Source organism: Carlito syrichta, unplaced genomic scaffold (assembly GCF_000164805.1).
Source record: "Carlito syrichta isolate Samal-C Ts95f unplaced genomic scaffold, Tarsius_syrichta-2.0.1 Scaffold308231, whole genome shotgun sequence".
Taxonomy (NCBI): domain Eukaryota; kingdom Metazoa; phylum Chordata; class Mammalia; order Primates; family Tarsiidae; genus Carlito; species Carlito syrichta.
This window is the reverse complement of record NW_007252327.1, coordinates 630412-648901: the sequence shown is the minus strand read 5'-3', so window position 1 is coordinate 648901 and position 18490 is coordinate 630412. Positions and strand designations below refer to the sequence as shown.

At 41.8% G+C, this 18490-nt stretch overlaps 1 pseudogene; it reads right to left on the bottom strand.

The window, feature by feature from the left end:
* Positions 1 to 365: 365 nt before the first annotated feature.
* On the bottom strand, positions 366 to 16886 carry LOC103267745 (annotated as a pseudogene).
* Between the last annotated feature and the right edge of the window lie 1604 nt (positions 16887 to 18490).

The following is an 18490-nucleotide window of genomic DNA, read 5'->3' as shown; positions in this document are numbered from 1 at the left end:
TACTGCCTTTCTGTGTTTCCAAGAGGAAGACGGGTTTAGGGAACTGGTTCTGCCAGTTGTTCAGGGAAGAAAGTTCTTGAATCTGGCAGATAACCATATTTTAGTTACTCTCATATAGTTTAAAAGTAGAACTTAAGCTTCACCATGTCCTGGATAAACTTACCCCTCAAAAAAACCTATCTCCTGTTGCTCTAACGACTTTCTAGTAAATAATTTACTGGCCTATGTATTTTGATATCCAAAAGAAGTCTGATGATGCCAGAATTCCTGTCTTTAGAAAGGAATTGGTTGTTTTTCTCTCTTCCCCCTTCTGTTTCTGTAAGCCCTCTTTCTGGTTTATGCATCTGTAAATTTTGAGTTTGGGTTCACTCTGAAAGTAGAATTTCTGGACCTGGAAGGCTGTAGGTGAAACCTGAAGTGGCCATAAGAACATTCTGCTGACTCTTATAGCACTTCTTGCCATGTGATCCCTCAGTGTCATCACACTCAAACTGTGAAGTGAGCACGTCCGGAAGGCAAAAGATCAAGTCTAGAAAGTCAACAAAGTCTGGATCAGAACCAAAACCAGCAACCCATAATCTAGAGAATGAAGAAAAACATCTGAAATATATCTTACTATCTGGGCAAAGCAAAAATGGGGCAAGATAGCTAGGCATCAGCCTTTTGAGGCAGGGGCTGCTCTTCTGCAGGGGCTCACTCTGGGGGTGTGGGAATGCCTGATCTTGCCAAGGAATGAGAACTGACTCATCTGAGAGGTCATGGGGACTGAGGAGCCTGGCAATCAGAGGGAGTTGGGAAGGGGGAAAGGGCCACTTTTCCTAATTCCATGAACATTACAGTTCACTCCAAGGTAAGTCTAGCTCTCTTCTCTTCTGACTATTCATCTCTACTTGACTCTCATCTCAGGAGGTATTGAGGGAGTATTCAGTGAAAGGGAATGAACAAACTCCATAAAAATTAGATTTTTTAGCCGGGCTCGGTGACTCAGCCTGTAATCCCACGCCTTTGGGAGGCTGAGGTGAGTGGATTGCCTGAGTCCGCGGGTTCGAGACCCGCCTGGGCAACTTGGCGAGACCTCATCTCTACAATAAAGCAAAAATTAGCCGGGTGTGGTAGTGTGTGCCTATAGTTCCAGCTATTGGAAGGCTGAGGAGGAAGGATCGTCGGAGCCCAGCAGGTCGAGGCTGCGGTGGCCGGGAGTGGCCACTGCACTCCAGTCTGGGCGACAGAGTGAGACTCCAACTAAAAAAAAAAATTAGTTTTTTTGTTCACCAAATGTACGCATATGAAAAACCTTTGGGCTCGGATATTTAACATCTGTTAGCCTCAGAGTTGAGTTGAGGGTGGTAGAAACAAAGAAAGCCCAGTCAAGTCTTTTTTTATTCACTGAATTTTTATGAAAGCTCCCTTTGATCTGGGATATGCAGCTTTCTCTTATGGCACATACTGTTGAGCTTGAAGTGGTCAACTGGAAAACTCTGACCTGCTGCAGCCCAGGGGACAATGTACAGTGCTATCCAGAAGGTGCTGAGTCCGCTTTTCTGCGTAAGGGAACCCATGTTAGAAACTTTCTCTCAAGATCAGGTCTTTCACCTGGAATCTTAGGTGGTCCACAGGCAGAACTGACTAAATAATTTCTGGGACCCAGTGTACCATGAAAATACAGTGCCCCAAGTTCAAAAATTATTAAGACTTTCAAGAGGATGACATCAGATCATTAGGACCCTGAGTACCTCCTCAGAACTCCATGAAGCCAATCCTCCCACAGATTATCTTCACATCTACACACTCAAACTGAAGGCCAATTTTCCCTTCCTTGGACATATTTTTTTTTTCCTCATGTACTTATTACATGTAATGTGTCCCTGCCTACAAGTAAAAAGCTTGGGATCATCCCAGATTCCTCTCTCCCCCTCACCCTAGCATCCAATGAATGACTATTTTGCCTGGAAAACTTATTTTGCTATTCTATAAATTTCTCATAATCTCCATGCTGGTTCTGACTCTCATTGTCTCTCACTGGTATCTGCCTGCCTGAATCTATACCCCAGAATGATCTCTCTAAACTGCTAATCTGACCACATCACAGCCCTGCTCAGAAACCTTCAAAGGCTCCTATGAAATAAAATCCAAATGATTTAGCCTGCTGCATGACACCCCCTGTAGCTTGGCTTCTCCCTCAAGACTGAGCATTTGCTCCCATTGTGCCCTTCCCCATACCTGCATTCCAGCAATGCCCAGCCATGATGGACTCTATGCTCTGTGCTGGTCTTACCATTGTACCTTCTTATGCTGTCCTCCTAGTGCTCTTCCCGTCTTCCTCATTTTACCCCTGGGTAGGCTGAATCATGGCTCCCAAAGCATCCAGGTCCTAATCTCTGGAATCTGTGCATGTTACCATATATGGCAAACAAGATATTGTAGATGTGATGGAGTATTTTGAGACAGAGAAATTTTCCTGATGATCCAGGTGGGCACTAAATGCGATCTCAAGTGTCCTCACGGGAAGGAAGCAGAAAGAGCTCTGACTACCCAAGAGAGGAGGAGCTGATGTGAAGAGCAGAGAAAGACTTGAAGATTCTGACCCTGAAGATGCAAGAGGGAGCCATGTGCCAAGGAATACAGTTCCAGAAACTGGAAAAGGCAAGGAATGGATTCTCCCCTAGAGCTTCCAGAGTACAACCTCCTCAACACCTTGGTTTTGGCCCACTGGAATTTGTTTCAGATTTCTGGCCTTTAGAACTGTGGAGAATAAATGTGCATTGCTTTAAGCTACCAAGTTTGTGGTTCTTTGTTATAGCAAATGAGGAACAAATGCACTTCCTTCCCCTAGCCTCCTCTGGGCTACATGCCCATCCTCTGTGCACCAATAATGCTGACTGTATATTGTACCATATTGTACTAACTGCACTTTTCTAATTTCCCCTTAGGCCACATGCTCTGGAAGACAAGGACCATGTTTTCCATGTCTTGCTCTTCTCTATTTCTCCGGCACCTAGACCAGTGCCCAAGACATACCAGACAACTCATAAATGTTTTTTTTTCAAGTGAAACTGCCCTACAGGGTGCAAAGCAGGGCAAAAAGAGGGCTGAAAAGGAACAATGTACTTTCAGTTCAAGAAGTTTCTCTTTCTATGATTACAGTTTTCACTGCTCTAGGAGGGGCATAACCCGACAGAGCAGAACATGTGTGCAGAGCACAGGGCCCTCAAATTACAACTAACCAGGGTGCAGGACCTTTCTAAGGAAAAGAGTTGTCTCAGAGTCAGGCAATTATTATTTAAGTGCATTCTGACTGAACATTTAAGAGAGCAATATTCTTGGGATAGTATTGCAGTATCTCCAACAAAGTTGGAGTTTTTAAGAAACTGATAGGCAGAGGCTGAAATTTTTGTGCAAATGGTAGTGAAGATTTTCTTTTTTTTTGAGTTGGAGTCTCACACTGTCACCCAGACTAGAGTGCAGTGGCACACTCATGGCCACCCCAGCATCGACCTGCTGGGCTCAGGCAATCCTTCTGCCTCAGCCTTCCAAGTAGTTGGAACTATAGGAGCATGCTACCACACCCAGCTAATTTTTATTTTTTATTGTAGAGATGAGGTCTCGCCAAGTTGCCAGGGCTGTTCTCGAACTCATGGGATCATGCAATCCCTTCACTTTGGCCTCCCAAAGTGCTGGGATTATAGGCTTGAGCCCAGTCAATGTTTTCTTTTTTACTCCGAAGTTTATGTGTTGAAATTTTTAATTTTTTCTTTTTAATTTTTTTTAGCACATTCACGATCAGCAAAATTTTCACTTTCCTAATTCTGAGAGTAGGTGAAAATAAAAAACAAATCTGAAGCTGGGCTGGGCTCAGTGGCTCAGCCTGTAATCCAAGCACTTTGGAAGACTGAGGCGAGTGGATTGCCTGAGTCCATGGGTTCAAGACCAGCCCAGGCAACTCGGTGAGCCCTTGTCTCTACAATAAATAAAAAAAATCAGCCGGGTGTGGTACTGCGTGCCTGTAGTTCCGGCTACTTGGAAGACTGAGGCAGAAGGATCGCCGGAGCCCAGCAGGTTGATGCTAGGGTGGCCATGAGTGTGCCACTGCACTCCAGCCTGGGTGACAAAGTGAGATTCCAACTGGAAAAAAAAAAAAATTCTGAAGCTGGTTGCCACAGACTTTTGTTGTTAAGCACAAGTGAAATGGTCTTTTCTAAATTGTCGCCTTTTTCACAATACAACTGAAGGTTGTAGACATATTCAATATTTGCCTCAGATATCACTCTAACTAGCATTCCATACTTTTGTATTTTTATTTGGATTATAAACTGAATATATATTGTATATATATTTCTTCATTTACATTGCTTCATTACATCACTATCTGTCTCACTATCACTAATAAGTTCACTGGATTCACCTTCAACCTCAGAAATCTCATCAGTATAGATTTCTTCATTTTCCATAATTATGGTAAATTATTTTTAACGTTGAAGTATGAAAGTTCTGAAATATCAAAATACAAGTATACAACACTAATCGCAACAAAATAATGACCAACTTGCAATTTTTACCAACTATGTAAATCAGTAACAACATTGTGCAGTCACGATCAGATAATTATCTCAATTAACTTTCTCTTTACCTGACTATTCATTTTCAAGCAAAATATAATAACATGTACATATGACAACGTTGCAGCATTCAGAAACAGAATTTGCAAAGATGTAAATTCACGTCAGTGGCAACTAGGAACAGAATTTGGAATGACGTAAATTTACGTCAGCAATTGTGAATGAGTTAAGTAGGGAGGGCTTTGATACAAGGCAGTAACACCCTCCATGGTCACAAAGGAACATGTAGGCAAGCGTAGGTGGAGCTTGGGAAGGGCAGGGAAAGGGTTTTGGTGCAGAAGAAAAGCAGATCCCTTAGGCTGACTGAGAGTCTTCAGGAAGCCCCTGGTGAGGCAGAGCTAGAAGCTTTCACCATTGCCCCACAGCCTGCTGTGTGTAGTTAACACGTGAACTTCTGCTGTGTTTTGTGTAGTCACCATTCCATCAATTGCAGTTACCTAATGTAATGTAGTGATCTGTTATGATCAACCTATCTTTTGTTACCTTTAGAAATTCCAGAGTTAATGAACACCTTGAGATACTGAGACAGAGCAGGGACCACCCATTTTGGAGTGCAGTGGCTCACTGAAGCCTCAAACTCCTGGGCTCAAGCAATCGTCCACCTTGACCTCAGACCTGGTCCCCAATTTTTGAACAAAGCTTCTTTTCCTTTACCAATTGTAAATCAGAAAATTTTCAAATCTACCTATGACCTGTAAGCCCCCGCTTCAAGATATCCTGTCCTTTTAGGTAAAAGCCAATGTGTAACCTTTATGTATTCATTTATGATTTTGCCTGTAACTTCTGCTTTCCAAAAATTACCCCTGCCTTTAAAAATCCTTGTCTGCAAGCCATCGGGAAGTTCGGGGTTTGCGCATCAGCTGCCTGGTCCTCTTCGCTTGGAGCCCTTGCAAATAAATGCTTTCCTTTCTACTATTACAAAACCTTGGTATGGATGTCTGATTTTACTGTGCCAGGAGAGCAGACCCCAGTTTGGCTTGGCAACAATATTATTCTGGAAACTAGCCCAGAGACATCCTTACTATTGGTTGCTGTCAGAAATCTGTTGACAACAGTGAGCAAAATGAAGTAAGTAATCCCTCTTCCAGAAAGCAGCTTTGACAAGGTTCATCTCTGCCTTGGTGGGCTACATGTTCGATGTAGAACCCAGAAGAGCTGGAGAATGCTTCTGTGCGAGGTGGCCCACATCATCATTCACTCTGCTAATAGGCAAACATGGAAGTGATGGGAAAGTTCTGAACCCTGTAAAATTGCCCAGACTGAGAAAACTCTCATCTCACGAAAATTAAAGGAAAAGGCAGCACTATCAGCTAAGCTCTTATCACTGAGCCATGGCAGTAAACAGCTCAACAAGTTCAATATCTGATAGACTTGGATTGGCTGTTCTCTCTTCAGGGCCTCGCTTGCCATCTACCAAGTCTCTAGTTAAGACCAAATTGAAGTAGACCCTTTCCAAGAAGCTCACTTCCATTGAGTGGGTTAAGCCCAAAAGTTGATTGCAGACACAGGGCTGCCAACGATGCCATTGCTGCACAGTTTTAAAAAATGATCATTCAAATAGATGTGGAAAACCCAGAAGAGGATGATGCCACTCACTTCATTGGGAACTCATGTTTCCAAATAGGAAGCCCTTCCCTTAGACGTGGTGCGCTCTCTAAGGTGCCCACCATGCTGTGGGCACTCAATAACATGTAATTAGCATATCAGGACGTTGCAAGGGAAACACATTTTTAGGCATAAGAGAGCACAGCTGTGTTTAGGGTCTGCTGACTGTCTCAAGAGATTTTGAAGGCGCTTGGTGTTGGTAACACACCTGGCAGGTTCTCCTCCTCTCCACCTTTTCTCCATGTGTATTTAACAGATAACCTAATCCATATGCTCCAGAGTCAGTTACATTTGACTCATCCCAGTACTGCTCTGGAAAAGTGAGCTGAATGCCAGGAATCTTGCAAGATTCCTAAACGACTCTGAGATAATGTTGTTGTTGTTGTTGTTTTAATTGGAACTAAGACGTTTGGTTTTGCTCATCCAAAATTCCAAGAATGTTGTTTAAGGAAAAATGAGGACTTTCACTATTAGTATTTAGTTACAACTGGGGATGAAGAATTATGAAAATGAGAACACAAATACAGCTGCATTCAGTGTTGGCCCCTTGGTATTCCTATTCCAGAGCTGTCCAAAGCAAAGTGGACCCCAAAATCAGGTTGCTGTGGGAATTGTCAAACTCTCGAAAGCTCTCAGTTTGGTTCAACTCAATTAAAAACAGTGAGCAAGTGCATGTCATTCTGTTCTCATGGCAGATGACTTCTGTCATACCTGCCTCATTCCCAAATCACATGCCCTCCTGCTCTCCACCTCCCTCTCTCGGTTCACAAGGAAGGGCTTCCAGAATTGCCTGTTGACGGTTTGAATTGGGAGAATGAGAGAATGAGAAGGAAAAACAGTGGAAGAGGAGCAGGAGAAGGAGAAAGACGAAAGAAGAGAGAGATTTGCTTAGTCTGTTGTGACTTGTGTCTGTGCCCTATAAACTCAATAGCTGAGTGTGTTCCGCCATAAAGTATGTGACACACAGTAAGTCAATAAAACTGCACACAAAGACGCAATGAACAGAAAGCAATCTATGTATTTAATATATGATTGTTCTCAAAAACCTGTCATAATCAATGCCCTTTAGCATCTGAGAACTTCAGTGTGCTATATATTATACTTTAATTAAATGACAGAGATATTGCTTTTCTCCTAAGGAAGGGGTAGAAAGGATGGTCCATATTAATTGTTTTCTATGTATAAAATAGAAGTTGTGTAAAGAAGCGTTGAGACTCTTTTTAGCTAGAGTCTCTCGGTTGCCCAGACTGGAGTGCAGAGACACGCTCAGAGCCACTGCAGCCTCTACCTGTTGGACTCAAGTGATCCTTCTGTCTCAGTCTTTCAAGTAGCTGGTACTACAGGCATGCACCCAAATGCCTGGCTAATTATTTTTAATTTACCGCAGAGATGAGATCTCACCAATTTTCCAAGGTTGGTCTTGAATCCCTGAGTTTAGGCAAGCCTCTCACTTCAGTCTCCCAAAGTGCTGGAATTACAGGCATAAGTCACTGAGCTTTGCCTGAGACTGTATTTAAGACTAGTTTACTTTAATTAAGGGAACAAAATATATTACAAAAATTACAATCCATACAGTTGAAAGAATGATACTAATTTCTAGAAGCTAAAATTACAAGAGTTCTAAAGACCAAACTCAGCTGAGACTATTAAATCTAGTTTTTGTAAAATGAGCTCATTATTCAAAGGACAAAGTTATGTTTTAAAAATTCTATCTCTCAAAAGATCACAAGGAACACATGAATTGGAATTACAAGAAAGAGAAGCTTGGCAAACTGAACAGACAGAATTTAATGTTTCTAATTAGTCACCTTTATTGTCAATGCCACCATGATCATGTCATATTTGTCAAGCTAGCTCTTAAGCAAGCAGTGGATAATTTTAGCAGCATGATGTGCTGACAATACAGCCTAAAAAATGGCACATTCACACCAAAATATAAAATAAAGAAACTTTGAATGATGTATATGGTATATATGTTCTCTCATGTCTTTATTCAGGAAAATGTAGATGAATTCATTAATGAAAACAGAAGCTCCAGGCAGATGAGGATGGAAGTCAGAAAGCCACTCTTTAAGAAAGTTCTAATATCAGTCCTTGATAAACAATACCTCAGAGTCCTGAAAGAGTTTCCTAGCATGTTGCCACACACATAATGATAATCTCTGAATAGCCAAAGAGGCTCAAAAAGTACCAAATGGAGGCAAATACCCTAATGTTTTTAAGAGGACAAAGATTCCATGATTCCAGCAATTTAAAACCAACAACCTTTCTCAAACCCTAGGAAAAGTATATATAACAGGTTATTAAATAGTCCATTTTGAGACTAAGAAAAGGAAGAGGTGACCACAAGGCTGTAGATAACAGAGAATGGGAAAGAATGATCAACTCATTTTATGATAAAATTATGTTCCAAAAAAAGAGTGGACTAAGACCAATAATAAAAAAAAAATAGAGATTGGTGGAAAGCACTTCATATGATTTTAAAACCAATTGCAAAAGAAAGATAGATGCTATCAGTTCTCAGAAAGAAGATGAAGATGCGTCTTTGGTGAGAAATGGCATGTCTTAGTCCACTCAGGCTGCTACAACAAAATACCACCAGATAGGTGGTTTAGAAACAACAGAAATTTATTGCTCACAGTGAGGCTGGAAGTATAAGATCAAGACTCCAGCAGATTTTGTGTCTGGTGAGGGCCCCTTCCTGGCTATAGAGGGCCATTTTTCCAATGTGACATCACAAGCTAGAAGGAGTAATCTAGCTCGCTGGGATGTCCCCCACCTTTTTTTTGAACCAGGGTCTCACTCTGTTGTCCAGGATGGCATGATCATGGCTCACCACAGCCTCGATCTCCTGGGCTCATGCAATCCTTCCTCCTCAGCCTTCCAAGTAACTGAGACTATAGGCACACACCACTATGCCCAGATAATTTATTTTTAAAAATTTTTTTATTTTTTTTTGAGTTGGAGTCTCACTCTGTCACCCAGACTGGAGTGCAGTGGCCGCTCCCAGCCACTGCAGCCTCGACCTGCTGGGTTCCGGCAATCCTTCCGCCTCAGCCTTCCGAGTAGCCAGAATTACAGGCATGCGCTACCACGCCTGGCTGATTTTGTGATTTTATTGTTGAGATGAGGTCTCGCTGCCCAGGCGGGTCTCGAACCCGCAGACTCAGGCAATCCACTCCCCTCAGCCTCCCAAAGGCGCGGGATTACAGGCTGAGCCACCAAGCCCGGCTCAGATAATTTATTTTAAAAAATTTTTGTAGAGGCAAGGTCTTACTATGTTGCCTAGGTTGGTCTTGAACTCCTGGACTCAAACAATTCTCTTGCCTTAGTCTCCCAAAGTGCTGGGATTACAGGTGTGAGTCACCACACCCAGCCTCTGGAGTTCCTTTAATAAGGGCATTAATGCCAGTCATGAAAGCTCTGCCCCCATAAACTAATCACTTCCCAAAGGCCCACTTCTTAATATCATCACCTTGGGGGTTGAGATTTTAACATATTAATTTGGGGAGGATACAGACAGTCAGACTATAGCAAGTAAAATTAAAAGCAACTTTGGTGTCGATCCCAGGTCTGTCTGATTCTACGTGGGCATAAATAGCTGTTCAAGGTGCTCTTCAGCACTCAGCACGTGTTTTGGGCACTGTGTCCCACCAGAGGGGCTGTATTTTAGGAGCACTGATAAATTTGAGGACATCCAGAGATGACACAAAGTGACATGAAGAACATATATGTGAAGTCCTCATGTAGAAGAGGAACTTAACTTATTTTGTAGAGTTTCAGAAGGCAGACAGAGGACAATGGCCTCAAGTCAATTAAAAGGAAGTGTTATACCAACATTTATTGAGAGTTTACTATATGCCAGACACCCTGTTAATTGTATTTATCATCTCATTAAGTGCTCCAAAAACCTGATAAAGTATATGTTATAATAACCTTCATTTTACAGAAGAGAAAAATAAAGAATGGAGAAGTTAAGTAACTTACCCATGGTCATACAAGTTGAAATGGAGAGCCATAGCTTGAATGGAGACCGCTTGAGCCTGAAGTCCACCTGCTTATGTAGAAGGAATAGTGAGATAATGACCTTGCAACTGAAGGACACACGCAGAGGCAGCCTGAAGGTCATACTTCATGGATACCGCACCCCTTTCCTTCAGAGGAACATCTACATACATTATCCTAAGCATATGCCTCCAACTCTGAGAATTTTTGAATTAGAAGGTATGGGCTGGGCGCGGTAGCTCATGCCTATAATCACAGCACTTTGGGAGGGTGAGAGGTGAGAGGATTGCCTGAACCCACAGGTTCGAGACCAGCCCAGGCAACTTGACAAGACCTCATCTCTACAATAAATTTAAAAAAAAGTAGCTGGGCATGGTGGCGTGTGCCTATAGTTCCAGCTACTTGGAAGGCTGAGGCAGAAGGATCACCTGATCCCAGCCAGTTGAAGCTGTGGTGGCCGTGAGCATGCCAACTGCATTCCAGCCTGGGCAACAGAGTGAGACTCCAACTCAAAAAAAAAAGAAAAAAAGAAAAAGGAACATATTGCAAATGTTACCAGTATTTCATATTGAGGGTTGAGATTATAAACTATTTATGTATGTATTTATTTATTTTTTGAGTCAGGTCTCATTCTGTCACCCAGGCTGGAGAGCAGTGGCATGGTCACAGCCACTGCAGCCTCAACCTGATGGGCTCAGGTGATCCTTCTGTCTTCCAAGTATCTGGAACTACAGGCACATGCCATTACGCCCGGCTAGTTTTTTGATTTATTGTGCAGAATAGGTCTCACCAATTTGTCCAGGCTGGACTCTAACCCCAGGCTCAGGCAATCCCCTTGCCTTGGCCTCCCAAAGTGCTGGTTTTACAGGCGTGAGCCACTGTGCCTGGCCGAACTATTTTTACTTCCTCATTTAGACTTTTTTGTACTTGATATTTTTTACAACTAGAAAAACGCTTGAGTTGTTTCCTTCTGAGGAAAGGGATAAGATCTATGAACATATAGACAAAAAGTGTGAACAAATGATTTCTGTATGGTTCACAGAGAATTAAACAGGCTTTACATTTTTTTTCAGAAATTAAAAAAGTTTTCTCAGACTTACTTTCTCCTGAGAAATTTTAATGATCTTATATAACTTTCCCTTTACACTGAGTTTTTTAAAAAAGTCATTATGTTGAGATACGAAAACAATTTTATTCTCCCCATTCTCCTCCCTCATACCACCTGTCACAACATTCTGTGGGGTTATTTGTGGGTTCTTCAGAGCTCCCCAACCTAAATGGGCAACTCTTACCAGCCGTTCTCTAGCGACAAGCAGAACTTCTTCTTGGGTCTCTGATTCTGGGAAGATGGGTCCAGCCTACTACCCATGCTGAGCTCTCCTGGCCCCTGCCATACTGTTCTTCCACAGAAGACAACCCCAGCCAGGCTCTGTCCAGGTGGCTCATATGCTGCCCATAGGGAAGGTGACCCTCGGATCTACCCTAGAGGGCACACAGCTTTTTCCTGAACATTCCTCTTCCTGCAGCCACGCCCGGCTATGTGGTGGCCTGCAGAAGATGGTTGAAGCACACACATCAGACACGTCTGTGTTGGACAGGTCTCAAGCTTGCCATCTGATGGTGGGATGTTCACAGCATACCAATCACACCCTCCAGAGAAATCTCCAACTGCAAATATTTTATACCTTCCAAATGGGATCTGGGCTAAGCACAGCAAATATGGTTTTTAAATACCTGCCTTGCAAGTTCTAATTGCTTGGCCTGATCCTTCACTGTGGGAAGTGGAGGGGATTAACATCAGTCTTAGGGTCCTATGGAGACAAAGACTGGGAAGGCCTGGTCTTAATACCTTATTATATAAAGACTCGTATACATAGAATCCTATCGGTGCTTTGCCATTATTTTTCTGGAAAGAAGGGAAAGGAGAAATGAACAACAGAAGGAACTTTAAATTTTCCCGAGCATCTATTATTAAGGCACTCACCATCAATTTCTAATTTAACTTAAAAAAAAATAAAACAGGGAATGGCTGTTGTATTTTCTCAGGTGCCTTTTCCATGTCAAAGGAGTTTATTGCATGATTTTGTTCCTAATTTATTAATAAGGTGAATTACATTAAAGAATGATGACCACTATGCCAGGCTCTTTGAAATATACATATTTGGGGTGATATTATCCTAGAGTTTACAATTGGGAAAACTGAAGATTACGGAAGTGAAGGAACTTGCATAAGGTTAAACGGCCCAGAAGGAATGGGATGGTCCTGGGTCCATCTGACTCTAAATACCACGCTTTTTCTACAGTAACTACTTCCTTTCACGACTATATCATGATTAATGATTAATTTACAGGGTAGACCAATGGCTTATATTTAAACAAAATAAGTACAATATTAGACCAGAATCTTTTTTTTTTTTTTTTTTTTTTTGCGTTGGATCACTCCATTACCCAGGCTGGAGTGCAGTAGCACTCTTAGAGTCACCCCAGTAGTGACTGAGTGGGCTCAGGCGATCCTTCTGCCTCAGCCTTCCAAGTAGCTGGAACTACAGCTAATATTTTGATTTATTGTAGAGATGAGGTCACGCCACCTCAGCCTCCCAAAGTGTTGGGATTACAGGCTTGAGCCATCGTACCCAGCCTAAAATATTTTTTAAAACAGTTGTGGTGGTTCATGCCTATTATTCCAGCAACTTGGGAGACTCAGGTGGGAGGATTACTTGATCCCAGAAGTTTGAGACCAACCTGGGCAACATAGTGATACCTTGTCTCTACCAAAAAATTAAAAATTAAATTTAAAAAAGAGGAAATACTACATGAATATTAATCCCTCCTTCTATCCTGCTGCTGGAAGCCCATATCCAGGCTATTTCTATAAGGCAATGTTCTTCAAAGACCAAAGGCAGAATCACCTAGGGCATTTGTTACAAATGAAAATTTTGGAACTGACCCCTGTTAGTTTCCTATAGCTGCTGTAGCAAGTAAGGCTTAGTAGCTTAAAACAACATACAGTTTTTACCTTATAGCTCTGGAGGTCAGAAGTCTAAAGTGGGTCAGGTAGGGACACTTTCCTGGTGGTCTAAAGAGGAATCTGTTTCCTCACCTTTTCCAGCTTCTAGAGGCTGCCAGTGTTGCTTGGCTGGAGTTTGCATCACCCTAACCTCCGCTTTGCCCTCACACTCATGTCTCTTTCTCTGACTCTGACTCTCCTGCCTCCCTCTTTCACTTATAAGGGCCCTTGTAATTATATCAAGTTCACCCAGATAATGGAGGGTAATTTTTTCATCTTGAGACCCTTAACTCAATCACATCTGCAAAGTCCCTTTTGCCATATAAGAAAATATATTTACAGGTTTAGGGGATCAGGACACGAATATCTTTGAAGGGGTCATTATTCTATCTGCTACAATGCCCTAGGGCTTTTATTTCAGAAGTGTGATGTGGGGCCCAGGAATCTTTATATCTGACAAGCTCCTTAGTTGTTGCAGGAAGTTTGAGAACCATTACTATAAATAACCAGACGCTCTTTTTAAAAGTGAGTGTCCTGGGAGATTTAATAACTTCCTCAACAAACTATTCTAAATCTAAATTTATAAATTTTAAAAAGTAATAATTAAAATAATTTAAAGTATGCCTTTTTCGTAAATACAATGCCATAATGTCACATTATTTGACAATATTTTAAACTCTTTTTATTTTGCTTTCAATGTCCTAAGCAGTCTGCCTTTTCCTCTTAGTAGAAGCTTCCAATATTTATTTTATTTTTACCAATATTTTCATAATGGGGGGGTATTAAAACAGCCGGTTGTAAGCATTGAATGCAATAAGCTTTCTTACTAAGATTTCACAACAGACTTTAATTATTTATAATATTATAGCTAAGAGCATCAACTTTATAGCCAAATTGCCTTGGTTCAGATTCCAGATCTGCCACTTACTAGCTATTTAACCTTGGGTAAGTTGCACAAACTATCCAGGTTCAGATTTTCTAAAAAAAAAAAAAAAAAAGACTTTTTTGCTTTGTAATCAGTATATTAAGGAGACATTCATACATTTCAAGAATTGCTTAAATTCTGATATTCAGATTTAAGCATAAACATATGATGACTTTTAAACATACAGTTAAGGATATTCATCATAATTTGCTTACTAACAACATTAAATTACAGTTATATTTGGGCATAAGTCAAATGGCTAAAAGGAAGCCTGTAATATACCTAAGGGATACCTTCCTATACTACACATGTAAATTACTTCTTCATGTGAAGGTGTCTTCACTTTAAATTTCTAAGTTTCCCAGCTCTGGAGTCACTACTCAGAGGCTTATCATGGTTCAAAGAGAAGGGGAAAAATAACCAGGACTGGTCAAGATACATATACATATATATGTATATATATAGATGGTGCAGCAGAAGGGAACATAATTCTAGAAGTGCAAGCTCTCAAGAAACAGCATATTATGATAAGCCCCTTCCTTTTTTTTCTTTTAACTTTTTAATTCTAAAGATGTGGGGTACAATTCAGGGTTAGGTATACAAATGTTCATTATGCAGTAACCCTTGTTGATGAGGTGTGCCCCTCCCTCCCCCAGCAAATTTCCACTACAGCCAATTCCTCACCCACCCTCCATAAGCCCTTCTTTAGAAAGGTATCATTTGTATTACTGATACCACAGGTTAAATTATATATTTTACCATCTTCAAGTAACACTTGAAGCAATGGAATAAATGCAGAGGCATCACAATGAATCCCACTCAATACAAATAATTATATAGACCAATATTTCTCTACAAATTAGGTTTTTTTATTGCCAGTTAGATACAATTTTAATTTTATAACTTAATAATGTAGGGTCATACACTGAAGCTAATACCTATACCTAGCTTTTCAGTATAAGCTTGTCCATGGACACAGTTGAAATCAATTATAAGCACTGGCATAAAAAATGCTAGGAGAATTTTTTTTGAAGTAGTTTTTACCGGTATTAAACTTTATTGTGCACACTGAAGTCATCATACATATAGGGCAAAGTGAGAGCTTTTATATTTGCGTTTATTCTTCATTTAACTTTTAAAAAACCACTATAGCTTAATATTAAAAACAATAGCAAGTAGTGAGTATATTATGATTACAGCCCTTCACTCATTCACTACTGTACACAGAATGCCAGCAGTGATTGTAATTCACTTGCCCCATTGAGAGTTTTGACACTGAATGCCCCCTCTGGGATGATGATCATCTGCCTCATATGCTTCTCCATTATAATTGCATCTGACTGGATCAAAGTCCATCAGTTCTACTTGATACATTCATCAATCTTTTCTACTTCTTTTCTCTTGGGTAGGAGTTTTTCCAGCAAAGAGAGTTTATCAGGAGAGAGAAAGTCATTCCCAGGAAATTTCGCCTTAAATTCGATGATTAGGCGACCCTTTTTTACATGGTCTATGATAAATTGGCATGTCTTCATTTAGCACACACTTGATATCTCCATGTTTGACCATCTGACCTGAATGAGAGGTGATGGCTATGGTTCAATTGTCAAGAGTAGATACTGACTTTTGGAAGCCACACAATGCTTCAAACAGCTGTATGTTCATACACATGAAAAGATCTTCTCCTCATCGTGTAAAAACAGTATGGTCCTTCTGATCTAACACAAGGAAAATATCTCCTGGCTCCAGTCCTAGTTCTTGGTCTCCTTTACCATGGAATGTTCTTACCGTCTTTCATGCCTTTGTCAATTTGAACTTCTGGAATCTTTTCTCCTGAACTATCTTCCTTCCTTTGCAGTTTTTACATCTATCTTTAGGACTGTTCTATTCCCCAAGACCCTGGCACTCCATGCACACAGATTGGATTTGCTGAACCATTCCACATTCTATCTGATGAATCCTTATTTGCATTCCAGTAAATGGCAATTGGGACAGCACTCTACTGCTCCTTTCTTACTACCTCTGCCTTCATTCACATTTGTCACAAATCACATTTTTTTGCAGAGACAGTTTTCTTGTTGCACCATTATATAAATCTTTTTTTTTTTTTTTTTTTTTTTTTTGAGTCAGAGTCTCACTCTGTCACCCAGGCTGGAGTGCAGTGGTATGCTCACAGCCACTGCAGCCTCGACCTGCTGGGCTCAGGTGATCCTTCTACCTTAACCTTCCAAGTAGATGGAACTACATGCACGTGCCACCATACCCAGCTAATTTTTCTTGATTTATTGTAGAGATGAGGTCTTGCCAAGTTGCCCAGGCTGGTCTCAAACCTGTGGGCTCAGGCAATCCTCTCATCTCTGCCTCCCAAAGTGCTGGGATTATAGGCATGAGCCACCGCACCTGGCCTATATAAATCTTCTAAGGTTACTAAGAGTTGATGCATTATATCCTTACCTCTTCTTTCTCTCTGCATCCTTCTTCCTCCTTCAAAGCCACCACCTGCTCCACCTTCTTTAATTGCCTGTTCTCCTCCCTTGTCATATAATCTTCTTTTCTTTGCATCAGAGAGAACTCTGTAAGTTTGAGAACTCTGTTTAAAACTTCTCTCCTTCATTTGAATTCTTATAAGGGTGGTAATTCAGGGCCAGTTTCCTATAAGCCTTTTTCAATTCTTTATGAGTGGCTTGGGGTTTGACCCGCAAACATCACAGTCATTGGTTTCTTTCGCCATTTTCTACAGCCAGTGAGTGGGCTGAGGCCAGCATGGGAGAGAGGGAAGTAACACATAGCTGTGGGCAGCTCAGGCAGCCACTGCTCCTCTGTCTCTCACCAAGTGTTCTGGAAAGTTCCTGTTTTCTCGTATATTAAATGAGATCGATAACAACCTCTGTCTCTTAAGGTTGTGAGGATTTCAGGAGTTAACATATAGAAAGTACTCAGACTAGCACTTGCTACTTGGTACACAATTTATACATGCTAGCTGTTGTAATTTTTATTCTTGAACAATAATGTGGTTCATCATATTTTCATCTCTCTGTATATCAGTGTTGTGCTTTAGGGATTGGTGTACACTTCCATGTTGCCTATGCTTGTTGGCAGGGTTTCTCTGTGTTCTGTGTGGAGTTTTATTTGCATAACATGGCACAGGGCTCAGTGGAAATGAATTAAGCAGCCTTAAAGACTTGAGAGATAGGCTGGGCATGGTGGCTCCCACCTATAATCCCAGCACTTTGGGAGGCCGAGGTGAGATGATTGCCTGAGCCCAAGGGTTCGAGACCAACCTGGGCAACTTGGTGAGACTTCATCTCCACAGTAAATCAAGAAAAATTGACTGAACGTGTTGGCGCACACCTGTAGTTCCAGCTACTCAGAAGACTGAAATGGAAGGATCGCCTGAGCCCAGCAAGTTGAGGCTGCAGTGGCCATGAACGTGCCACTGCACTCTAGCCTGGGCAACAGAGAGTGTGGTCATGTAGGGAAGAACCCTCCTGCTAAGAGGAGAAGTGAGATGGGGTAAGACATGAATCACTCTCAATGGAAAGTCAGGCTCGGTGGCTCAGCCTGTAATCCCGCGCCTTTGGGAGGCTGAGGTGAGTGGATTGCCTGAGCCTGCGGGTTTGAGACCTGCCTGGGCAACTTGGCAAGACCTCATCTCTACAATAAATCAAAAATTAACCGGGCGTTGTAGCACGTGCCTGTAGTTCCAGCTACTTGGAAGGCTGAGGGGGAAGGATTGCCGGAGCCCAGCAGGTCGAGGCTGTGGTGACCGGGAGCGGCCAGTGCACTCCAGTCTGGGTGACAGAGTGAGAAGTGGGACTCCAACTCAAAAAAAAAAAAAAAAGAAAGTCAAACGTCATTATGTCCTGTCAGTGAAAGGGTGAGAAAGGCCCTCAGGGAGAGGAATGTCTGTTAAGGTCCTAACAAGAAAGGGCATATTCAAACTGGTATAATATTGGGAGCATTTTATAAAAGAACAAAGATGGCAAGGTGTAGGGAGTCCCAAGACCTGAGAAAGTAGGGGTGCCATTACTGACCTTCAGCCTGAAATGGGGGATGCTGCAGAAACAGAACCATGGAGGGGGCTGATGGGATACAACCCCCAGAGCAAACCTTCAGGGAGGAAGTGGAAGGAATAAAAACTCTGACTTCGTTCTCTTCGCAGAGATCTCTTAAGGTTCTTATTGGCCTAACCCTGCTGGATGCCAGGGACATCTTCGTGGTGCACACAAGTCAACCTCCTGGGGCTCAAAACAGGGCTGAGGAGGATGGTGAGTAGGGCTAAAAGGACAAATGGGAGATCTCCAGGACAGGAAGTATTTTCACTGATTGAGAAAG